The sequence below is a fragment of the Halichoerus grypus genome, chromosome 5, assembly GCF_964656455.1.
Source record: "Halichoerus grypus chromosome 5, mHalGry1.hap1.1, whole genome shotgun sequence".
Taxonomy (NCBI): Eukaryota; Metazoa; Chordata; class Mammalia; order Carnivora; family Phocidae; genus Halichoerus; species Halichoerus grypus.
This window is the reverse complement of record NC_135716.1, coordinates 4,348,552-4,359,626: the sequence shown is the minus strand read 5'-3', so window position 1 is coordinate 4,359,626 and position 11,075 is coordinate 4,348,552. Positions and strand designations below refer to the sequence as shown.

Here is an 11,075-nt window from a genome sequence, read left to right as displayed (position 1 = left end):
GCTCTGACTCAGCCTGCCAGGGGGGTATCCCTGAAAGAGGTAACATTTGCAGTTTGTTTTAAAGGAAGAATGAGATAAAGAAGGGGAAGACTATGGTTCAAGAAAAGGTATAGACAGAACATTTCCACTAATCTGGAACAGCAAAAGTCAAGTCCTACAGTTGTCTTGTATGCCATAGGAGGAGCTCTGTGCACAGTTCTGAAAGAATGGATGAAGGAAACAATAATGTAAATCGTGAGTATAATTAGGATTGCTATCAGAGTCTTGGAAAGAGCTGAGGCAACTTTATACTTTGGGTGCTTTGAGCGCCCGCCATTATTCTCAACATAGATAGACTCTTATTTATGGCAACTGTCTTCCCGGGAAAAAGTGCTGTAAGCTAAATCGATCCAAATTGATGGAGATTTTTCATTAGATAAAATGTTTTATTTGTGGATCATGCTGCTGTTGGAGAACAAACAACCAGCAATGTAGGCAGAAGGCCACAAATGACATTTTAATCCACCCAAACTCGTTTCGTCATGTCCAATGTAGCGTACGTTTCCAAATGACAGAGCCCAGCAGAGTGGTGACAGCCGAGGCCACAATCCACCAGGACAGAAGCCTTCTTCCTGGGACTCCTCCCTGGGAAAGGAAAATAATCAAAAGTTCTTGAGTCCTTTTCATGTTGCCTATGGAATTCCAAGAGCGCTCACTGCGGGACTCAGAGTCCCGGGTTCAAGTGCTAGCCCTTCTCATCGGTAAGCTGCCTGGATGAGTCTCTTAATCCCTTGGTTTAATATCCATGAATTGACTATTTTAGAAAACTAAAAAGATAAATAGTCATTTCACAGGATTATTTTGAGAATTGGGCAAGATAATGTACCTGAAGTAATTTGGGTTCCTTCAATCACCATGGTGGTTTTGTGGTTGTGGAGTCCTGGGAGTGGAGGGTGGCCTCATTTTCTAATCAGTGTCCCTGGGTTTTACTATTTCATTGGAGACCTATTTGGGACCTCATTATAAATATGCAAGAGGGGACCAGAATCAGGCAATTCCCATTTTGAGAAATGGTATCTTCAGCCTTTACCCTAAAACATACTACAAAGTATAATAAACCCAATAAACTGGTGTTAATTTGTATTCTGGACTAAACTGTTTCCTTCCAAAACTCCTGTATTGAACTCCTAGCTCCCAGTACCTCAAAATGTGACCTTGTTTGGAAACAGAGTCACTGCAGATGTCATTAGTCAAGTTCAGAGGCAGTCCTATTGGAGCAGGGTGCGCCTGATGTAAAGGGGAGATTCGGATACAGAGGCGCAAACAAGGAGAACGCCAATAAACCTCTGTTCTTCGAGCCGTGGTCAGTGGCACTTTGTTATGGCAGCCTGAGCAAACTAATCCATCTTGGAAACGGCAGAGAACTGGTTGTCCAAACCTAAAGAGTCCGACAGATGGAGCAATATTTAAACCTAGATCTAGCAAACTGACAGCTTTGGTTTTATGTTGATTGTGACAATCCATCACTTTAACTCTGACCGCCTGACAGAGAAAATGACTTGGGGTCAGGAATCATTTCAAAACCACTTTATTGCAAGGTCCTTTAACTTGACCACAAGGGAGCCCTCAGACTTCGTGAGAGACCCCATTCCAAGGTGACCCACTGAGGCACGGTCTGCTCTCCTGCTGTGTGCACTGACACTCCCACCTGTGTTTGGAAGCAAGCTCTCTCCTCCGGATGTGTGCAAAGAAGTTGGGGGATCTTCCCAATCCTTCTAGATGTTGTGCCCAAACTGCGGTGTCTCAATCCTGAAGTAACCTACGCATTCCTTTCTGGGGTTAAACTTTCTAGCACTGAGTAGCTGGAAAGACAGTTCAGTTTATCAGGATAAGTCAGAACAAATGCCTCTTGAAATGTACCCTCCACCGGGTTCTGGGTGTCTTTGGGGGTCTGGTTGAGTGAATGTTCTGATATTTGGCAGGAAGATAGGATAGCATCTGTGGTGGCTAATTTTACGTGTCAACTTGATTGGGCCATGGGATGCCCAGATATCTGGTTAAACATGATTTCTGGATGTGTCCGTGAGGGTGTTTCCAGAAGAGATCAGGGTTTGCATTGGCAGATGGAGTAGAGCAGATTGCCCTCCCCAGTGTGGGTGGGCATCACTTAATCCCCTGAGGGCCAGAATGGAATAGAAGTGCAGAGGAAGAGAGAATGTTCTCTGACTGGTGGCTAGAGAAGGATGTCTGTCCCCTGCTGCCCTCAGCCTGGGACTTACCCCATCGGGGCTCCTGGCTCTGGGGCCTTCGGGCTCAGACTGGCACTATACCACTGGGCCTTTTGGGGCTCAGCTAGCAGATGGCAGACCATGGGGCTTCCCAGCCTCCATAATCATGTGGGTGAAGACCTTATAGTAATAAAACTCTCTCTCCCTCTCTCCATTTGTAGTCTTGTGTCCCTTTACTTCCAAGGCAACTGAATGCCTCTGGGCACTGGGGTTCCTCCCATATTTCCGAATCCAATTAATGGGCCTGCTAAAGAGAAATGCCTTGTTTTCTAGCAAAAGAGCAAACTGATGGACCAGAACATTGTTATCCAATAGTCATGGGTCGACCTGGCAAATCATTTAGGCTCAATCAGAGAAATGATCCTTTTGTCAAGACAAGGGTGAGTTACGAGGATTCGGGACTGTATCTAATGGTTCTTGTGGGTGGGTCTCTTCTTTGAATGTGAGGGATAAAAGGAGGGGTCTGCTCACAATGAGGATGGCCCCTGGGAAGCAGCTTTTGCTAGGTCCATATTTTTCTCTACCCGTTTACTTTGATTTCCCTCAGATCTTGTGTGACAGAAGCTCTTCCTCCTGGAACCGGGAGGTGAAAAAGATGCCTCCACATAGGAGTGAGCTCCCTGTCCATAAAGGCAAGCAAGCAGATGTTGGATGTTTGGAAACATGTTTGGAAGTCAAATAGCAAAGGATCTGTGTTTTACGTACATTCTCCCAAGTGGCGAGTTGTATGTTAAAATCCAGCTGCATTCAAAACCCAGGATGGAGACTCGGCTGGGGATCGGCAGGCTCGGTAGGAGCAGGGGAAGGATGAGCCAGTGGCCCCACTGGGTACCAGACAGGAGGCGATCACTGCTCAGCCAGCACCTCACAAGGCCTCCCCTGAGTGCAGCCGGCCACAGACAAGATGAAGGTCTTCCGACGGGGCAGGGGAGGAGGTGGGAGGAGAGGAATCAGGCTCCAGTGGACACAGAGAGCTCAGTTCCTCCACAGCTCCGAGGCTGGCCAGCCAACACCCGGATGCGCAGGAGGGTCAGCAGTGATAAGCACGGTGGCTACATGATGGCCGCCAGGACTGAGGCTCAGGGATGCTCCCCAGAATGGCTGCATGGCACAGGCATGGGAAGGCGCAGGCTCCGAGGTGTTCCCGTGCCGCCCACTGTCCTCCACTGGCCACTCTGCCCTTGAGCAGCTCTGCTGGGGCCCAGGACCCATGAAAACTGGGGCCAGCCCTCCGTTCCTTCAGACCCTCAACCTCCTACCTCTCTCAGAACTGTCGGTGCATTCAATCACTCCTTTTCTGCATGCCCACTAAGCACCTGGTGGTGGCCGGCGAGAGCTGGGCCCCCCGCCAGAGCAGCCAGCCCTCCAGAGGGAAATGGGAAGACTGCTCTACCCTCTCTGGGGTTAAGGTCTCCTCTTCTTCAGGCTGAGCTTCCCTCAGCAGTTTTCTCTCCCAGACAGACCTGCAGAAAGACAGAGTGGGAAAGGTGAAATGCAAACGCGATGCCCCGTCCCCACACACCTCACCCTGTGTCTCGTCCTCAGCACCATGTCCGGCGCATTCTACTTGCTCCACGATATTCTGAATGCACGCCTTTCCCGACACCTGTGAGGTCCTCACTCTCAGAACGAGCTTGAGCTGCATCATCCACCTGCTCTGCTCCCGACAGCGTCCCTGTGTTACAGGCAAACTCACACTAAGAAAATCGAGGCTGAGGGACATTTGGTGGCTTGTTCAGGGTCAACAGCCAGCAACTGATTGGAACAGGATTCAAACTCTGTGTAATTCCAGAAGTCTTGTTCACAATCACCGCACCACTCTGCATACAGAGAACCCCTAAGTAAGTTTGGAAGAATGTACTGGGAGATGCTCACAGTGGTGATTTTACCTTCCCTTTGCTTATCTGCATTCTCAAGTTTGCTAAAAAAAAAGCCTTGCTCATGGGCTTAATTACCTACACGATCTCTTAGGCAAGTATAATACTTGCACAGTGTCTAACTAGGAGCAGGTAAGTGCCTAAGAAATAGCGTAATAGTAACAATTTGCTGAACTGGGGGGAAATTAAGTACATTGTGATCTGGCACAGTGCTGGTTTGTCCTAGAGGCTTTCTGATTCCCTTTCATTCCATTCCTGAGAAAGAAGGAGCAACCATGTCCTCACTCAGGATTTTCTCAGCAGCAGATACCAGAACTCTTTGGGGAAAACTTTGGCAGACCTCCCTTCCCCATTGCCTTGGAACAGAAAGGAGGAAGACCCATTGTCTGGATCCCTTCCCACCACCCATAGGGTGGCAGACCCATCTGCAGGATCCTGGAAATGGAAGGAAGTTAGGGTCAGGCTGGGGGTCCCTGAGACTGGGCCCTGCAGGGACTGACTTCTGGGCAGGAAAAGCAGAGTTTTCCTCTGAAGCTGGTCTGCAGAGCAGCGGCCCCCCCGGCCCTACTCGTGTGCACAATGTGGGCCAGCTGCAATGGCACAGACATGTAAGACTCTGGGTCTGGGGCCAGTGAGCAAAGGCAGGGCGTCCTCACCCAGCTGAGAGGGAGCGCGTCAGGACCCTGAGCCATCGCACGATGGACATTTGGCTTCTCCGCAGCCCATTGTGTGAGTGAGAAATGTGCCTTCTCTTCCCCTTTGCCTTCTCTCCGGCTCCTACCCCAGACGGCTCGGAGCTCTCTGAGGGCTGCCCACCAGGAATGGTTGCAGGGAGCTCTTGTCATGCAGGGAAGTGTTGAGCAATGCTCTTCTCCTTCCATATCTAAGCAACAAGGAGTAATGTACCAGCCTGGGGCTCCTGCATTAGGCCCCCTCATCTTAGTTGATTTCCACAGCAATTCTGACTTCAGCATTCTTGCACATGTGCAATTTGAGGCCCAGAGAGGTTTAATAATTTATGCAATGTTACACAGCAGAAGGGGTAGAGGTAACTTTTGAACCAGGCTCCTGGCTTTAGAGCTGGCTCTTGCAAGCCTGGCTAAACAGCAGGCTTCTTCCTTATGAGCAACCAGTTAATGGTTGCCTAGCAGTGTTGACATTGAGTCGAGTCCTCACACGCCAGAGAGGGAGGTGAAATCATTAAGTTTTTGGATGGGGAAAATGATTTCCAGGAAACGGAGCAACTTGCCCACGATCACAGCCCCTGTCGGGGGCAGAACTGGGACCAGAGCCAGGACCCCTGATTCACGGTGCGGGGCTCTTTCTAGACACATGATGGTGCACAATTCGATCGTTCTTTTCTTTTTTGATGGGGGGGGGGGGCGCGGTGGGTATTGCAGGAGAAAGAAAGGCTTTCCTCAAACCAAACCTTTCTCCAAAGTCCAATATCTAGCACAGGAAAGGGGCCGGGGCAAGTCTCTGAGGGGCTTCCAGGAGCACATTCTGGTGCCTTCCCACACAGTGTCAGACTCAGAGAGCCAGCAAACGGCACCTGACTGTCAGCTTTCTGCTGTCACTTGGCGACCCTGGCCACCTGTTAGGCATATGATGGTCTTTAAGCCTTGCAACAATCCTGCAAGGCGTGTATTTTAGCCCATCTTTGATAAGCTTAGTTTTTCCACCGTCTGCTTCACCAAGCCGGGCGGGATGTAGACAAAGGCGAGTGTTGCTGGGGCAATGGGCAGGGGCGAGGGGGTGCGTTGCTGCTTTTGCTGTGGCATGAACAGCTCTGCAGGGCGAGGACCCACCTCTCTACACAGTGGGGGCTCAATAATTATGTGCTGAGGGTGCTGCTGGGTTCTGCTGCTCTGTGGCCACCCCTGGAATTTATGGAAGCACTTGGTACCTTGATCTTGACCATGAAGGTGGGACATCTTGACTTCTGGGCCTCTGCCCAGTGACCTCAGACCCTCTTGCATTTTGAGCCACATCAATTCACATCTTTTAGGCTGAAAGGAGTGTGTGTCCATACCATGCGGGCACCTAGGACAAGGTGACCAAGCAGAGCAGCCCCCTCCCCATGTGGTGAGGAGGGAGCCTCAGAGTCAGGTGGTCATAGACTCATGGCTCACCTCTTACCTCTTCTTTGTCAAGTGACTTACCTAGACTGGAAAAAGTCCCTTCCTGCACACCATCCTTGTGAAAATTACCATCTGCAAGCCCCTGGCCTGGTGCTCTGCAGAGACCACGGTCTTCATTTATGAATTCAGCCCCAGTTTTCGCTGAGCATGAGCTACGTTGCTGGCACTGGAAATAGGTTTAAACCTGGGCCCAGGCTGACCATGACCTCCTGGGAGAATGACCTCAGAGGTATTGTCCGTCCAGTCTAGTCCAGTCCAGCAGTTCTGGTGAGCGTGGGCTGATGTGTGCTATGTGCCCTGACCTAGGGGACTGTCCCCGGCTGGGAGGTGGCAAGTCAGCAGCAGACTTGACTAGACCAAACCATTCCAGCCCTGTCTAGAGATTGGTGAGAAATCGAGGCAGAAGCTTCTCTCTGCCAGGGTGACCCCCACCCCAGCGCTCTTCCCAGGCGTGTCCAAACGGGAGAGGGGCCAAACTGCATCCTTGGGCAGCTGCTGGGCCTGGCGCCAGGCGTTCATGCTGCATTTCTGCCTGCCTGCCCCTCCCTGAGGCCAAGTCGACTGAGTTTGCAAGTCTGCATTCCCTGTGCACCAGTTCAGGAGCAAGAAAGGGGGCCACCTGCCCCCCGGGGGCTCACATTCCAGCGGGAGAGACAGACTGAGCCGGGAGCTGCCACTAGCCTGCATCTCTGTTTCTGGAACATACTGCTGTTGTTGGGGCCCAAGCAGACAATGCGGCATGTGGGCTTGGAGCAGAGGCTGCTTACGGGATCCATTCTGTCAGGGAAGCCCTTAGGGGAGGCCGTGTGTGAGCTGAATGCAAAGGATGACGATGAGCCGGCAGGAGAAGGTCCAAGCCAGAAGGACCCTCCAAGGCCTGAGTTGGTCTCGGAACAGAAAGAGTGCGTGGAAGCAGGGTCATTGCCGGGGGCAGGCGGTGTGGGGCCTCATCGTCCAGGCACTGAGTTTGGATTCACCCTAAGTATAAAGGGAAGCAGAGGGTGGGCTTTCAACGGGCAGCCTTGCTCATCCCATTTACTCTTGCAATTCAGCAGCTGGGGGCTCTTCGAGGAGTGGTTCGCTGGGCACACGAGGGGGTGGACAGCAGCCTGGCGGCAGGGGATCCCAGCCGTGGGTGAGCAATGTGGTCGCGGTGGTGCAGTCGTGATCGTTAGCTGTAATAGGGGGGTATTATAATCTCCAGCTCCCAACACCCTGTGATTCCAAATGTCTCAGGGCTTCCTCCTTCCCACGGACCAGGCACCAGTAGGTGTCACCAGAGACTGAGCAAAGTTTTCACCAGGGGGGTCGCCGGTGGAGAGGGTCTTGCTGGCCTTTCACTGATGGCCAAAGCACCCACCTTTCTGCACACGGAGCCCTTGTGAGAGGGGACCCTGCACACCAGAGGGGATGGAGGAGGACACCCCTTCTGAGAGGTTACCGTCAGAGGGGGCTCCTATTCCTTGGCTAAGCAGGTAACCACGTGCAATCACAGGCCAGTGACCAGAGGATGTAGGGGTAAAGCCCCGCCGGGACTGCTAGACATCACGTTCATGTTTGTTTGTGTTGGGGTGTGATGATCATTAAGCTTAGAGTAAATGTCCTCCGTTGATTTCTGCCCATTCTTTCGTGAGGCTGAGAACCCACTCCACCCTATTCAGGCCTCACCGGGTCCCTCGTTTCACAAAACAGGCACTGAACACCCACTGTAATCAGCCGTTCTCCTAGCTGCTGGGAAGAGAACAGAAAGCACAGTCACCCCCCCCCACCCTCCTGAAGTTCATTGTCTACCTGCTGGAATTATTTTTTCAATGCCTTCCCAGATGGGTATAATTACGCTCGTTTTACAGATGGGCAAACTGAGGCTGAGAGGTTAAGGAGCCCACCCAAGGTGCACAACTAAGAGTGGCAGAGACTCAGGGGACTCAGACACAGGTCTGGAGCTAGTTGTCAACCCTCAGTCATGATGCCCCCTCTCCCCCCGTGGGAAGGCAGGGGGCCCAGATGAGCCCTGGGCAGCCTGGGAGCTGGTCCACGTGCTCACACAGGGCTGATCCTTATCCTGCTCTTCTGCCCAGCTGTGGCCTCCAGATCCACCCAGTTCTGCCATCCCTACCTTCTCTGAGACAGCAGGGAGGGGGTGTGGACCCTACCCCAGTCGTGTTTTAACCCGCTCACTGCTCCTCTGCTGAGTGCGTGTCCGCCTCCCCTCAGGACACTCCTGGCACCGGGGAGCTCACCACACTTGAGGGAGGCCGGCTGTGTTTCCATCTTGGTGGTGGCTTTTCTCCTGTGCTACATTTCCTGAACTGTCCCCAGTTCTGTCCATTGGGCCTCCGTGGAGTTAGATCATTCCGTGTCCCTGAGTAGGCCCTTCTGAGACGTCGTGTCCTTCCCCCCACCTGGCAAGCAAAGCACCCTTGGTACCCTCTCCTTATGGCCACATTTTCTGACCCACTCCCAAGTTGTTCACTACCCACCCCTACCTCCAGCCCCACCCCACCAAGTGCTGCTGACCCCCACTTAGGTGCTCTCGTCTGTCACAGCCGTGGACACCCTGGGGCTGGGGGGTGGCATTCCACGCTGGGACCACGCTGGTCCACAGTTCTTATCACTGCTCCCCCAGGGCTGGTGCGGGCTCCAGCTCTCAAGCCCCAGCCTTCAAGGCTGTTTCTCAGCACCCTTCCTGGTACCAGTGGTCTCAAGTTGGGTCTCCTTGTAACAGAGCTGGAAGCAGGGATTGTGGTGCAGGAAATTTTTCTGGGAAGTGCTCTTGAATGCTGACGGGGATACTCAGAGAGTTTAAGGCATTTGTATGGTGGTGGGATTAGGATTTCAGGGCAAAGCCCTCTAGTTGGGTCCCCTGACCCTGCATCCCAGGGAAGGAAAGGCCAAAGGAGTGGGGCGGGGGGAAGCATTCCTGATGGTAGGCACCGTGCCAAGTGCTCCTTCATGGGTGCACGTGTGCTTGACCCTGGGAAGTGTGGGCTCCAACCCACCGGGACTGCCTGTTGGCGCTGTGTCTTCGGAGCGGTCGTTCAACCTCGTATGAAGTGGGTCCCATGAAAGCAGTCATCCAACTTCCTCCTCAGGTGACTTGGCTGGTGAGTGACTGTCCTACACAGGGAAGCTTGCTCTTCAAGCATCCACTGAGCTTTGTCATCCAGACCTACGGAGAGATTTGTCAGCCCCAAATTACTCTCACCTTCACCCAGGCAGTGCCTCAGCCTGCCCGCCTTTGCGGATGGTGTTGAAGCCTGAGATGTGGGAGGTGTGGGTAGACTTGGGCTCTGAGTGATCCCATCGGCTCCTCCTTTGGTGCTCCTCCCACACCCACCTTTCTGATGGCACCAGGAGGAGGTCAGGGTAGCCCACCATCAGCTCCAAAAAACAGGCTGTCTCTGGAGCCTCAACACCGTGGCTTCTCCCAGAGGCTGAAGCAGCCCAGCTCACAGGTGCAATGTCCCATCCATGCCGGTGCAGTTGAGCCCTCCTTGGTGAGGTCCAGCAGCAGGAGCTTCTTAAAGTCCTCTTCACCCTTGCTGGAAGAGACAGGTGGGGATGCGTACCAGGCTGCAGTGGATTTTCCTACCAGAAGGCAAAGGAAAAGGAACACTCCAAACAGAGCCGAAAGGCATGTGCTTGGGGTCAGAGCGCTAGTTACAAAGCTACGCTGCCCCATCGGCTGGGTAACTGGGGTCCACCACCTGCACTCTGGAGCCTCGGCTTCCCCACCCTTCCCGTGGCACAGGGAAGACAATGGCTGCTTACACTCCAAGATGCTGAAAATGTCAAAGGACAATGAGCATTTACTATGTGCCTATTAGGTACTTTAAATAATCTCGGTGTTGGTTGTTCTTATAAAATTGCCTTTCTTCTTGCCATAAGCAACACATTATCCATCACAGAAGAATCTGCAGAAACCTATGAGATAAAAAGTTCACCTACCTATCCGGAAATAATCAGTGTGAATATAAACATGCATACAACTAAAAATTTACCTGTGACTATACAGTTATTTATAAAAAATGAAGTCATAGCCTATATACCTATGTATAACCTGCTTCTTTCCCCACTTAACAATCTATCATGATCATTTTTCTGGCTCAATAAGCTCATTTTTATAATGCCGTTATGCTGACTGCCCTGTGTTTCATTACAGGGGTGGTGTAAGTTATTGAGCTAACCCCTAGCTGTTGAACATTTAAGTGGTTTCCAATTTTTCTGTTAGAAAGAGTGTGATATTATATAGCATTATATACTTCACTGCCAGGATTCACACAGCAACCCTAGGAGGTGGACCTTCTCACGTTCATTTCACATATTCTATCCTATTGGAAAATGTGTTATAAGGCATCACAGAGACATGCATCAGAGGGTTGTTATGAAGAAGCCCCAGTCTTACCTTTTCCTGGGTCTTGAGCTTGATGAGCCCTGTAACAGCAGCTGGAAACATCCCACAAAAGCTCTTAGACACCCGCGTGCGCGTGCACGCACACACACACACACAGCACACACTGAAACAAAGAAGGTGACATATCAAATTGGCAAAGATCAAAAGTCTAATGATATTTGTGGTGCATGAGGGTGTGAGACCATGGAATCCAAATCCTCTGCCAGGAAGGAGTATGAGCTGTCCCGATCTTTGAGGGGATTGTAGATATCTTTATGAAAGGAGTGTATTCCCTTTGATTGAACAATTCCAAGTCCTAGGATTTATCTTAAGACAATAAAGCAAATGAAAAAAAATGCAAGTGTAAGTCTGTTCACTGCAATACTGCCAAGGACAA

At 51.5% G+C, this 11,075-nt stretch overlaps 1 long non-coding RNA gene across 1 annotated transcript; it reads right to left on the bottom strand.

Moving 5' to 3' along the window:
• Positions 1-486: 486 nt before the first annotated feature.
• On the bottom strand, positions 487-7,947 carry LOC118527104 (uncharacterized). Its single transcript, XR_004912958.2, has 3 exons — positions 6,307-7,947; positions 2,973-3,730; positions 487-624 (listed from the first exon to the last, which is right to left on the bottom strand). It is a non-coding gene; the product is annotated as an uncharacterized LOC118527104 (long non-coding RNA).
• Between the last annotated feature and the right edge of the window lie 3,128 nt (positions 7,948-11,075).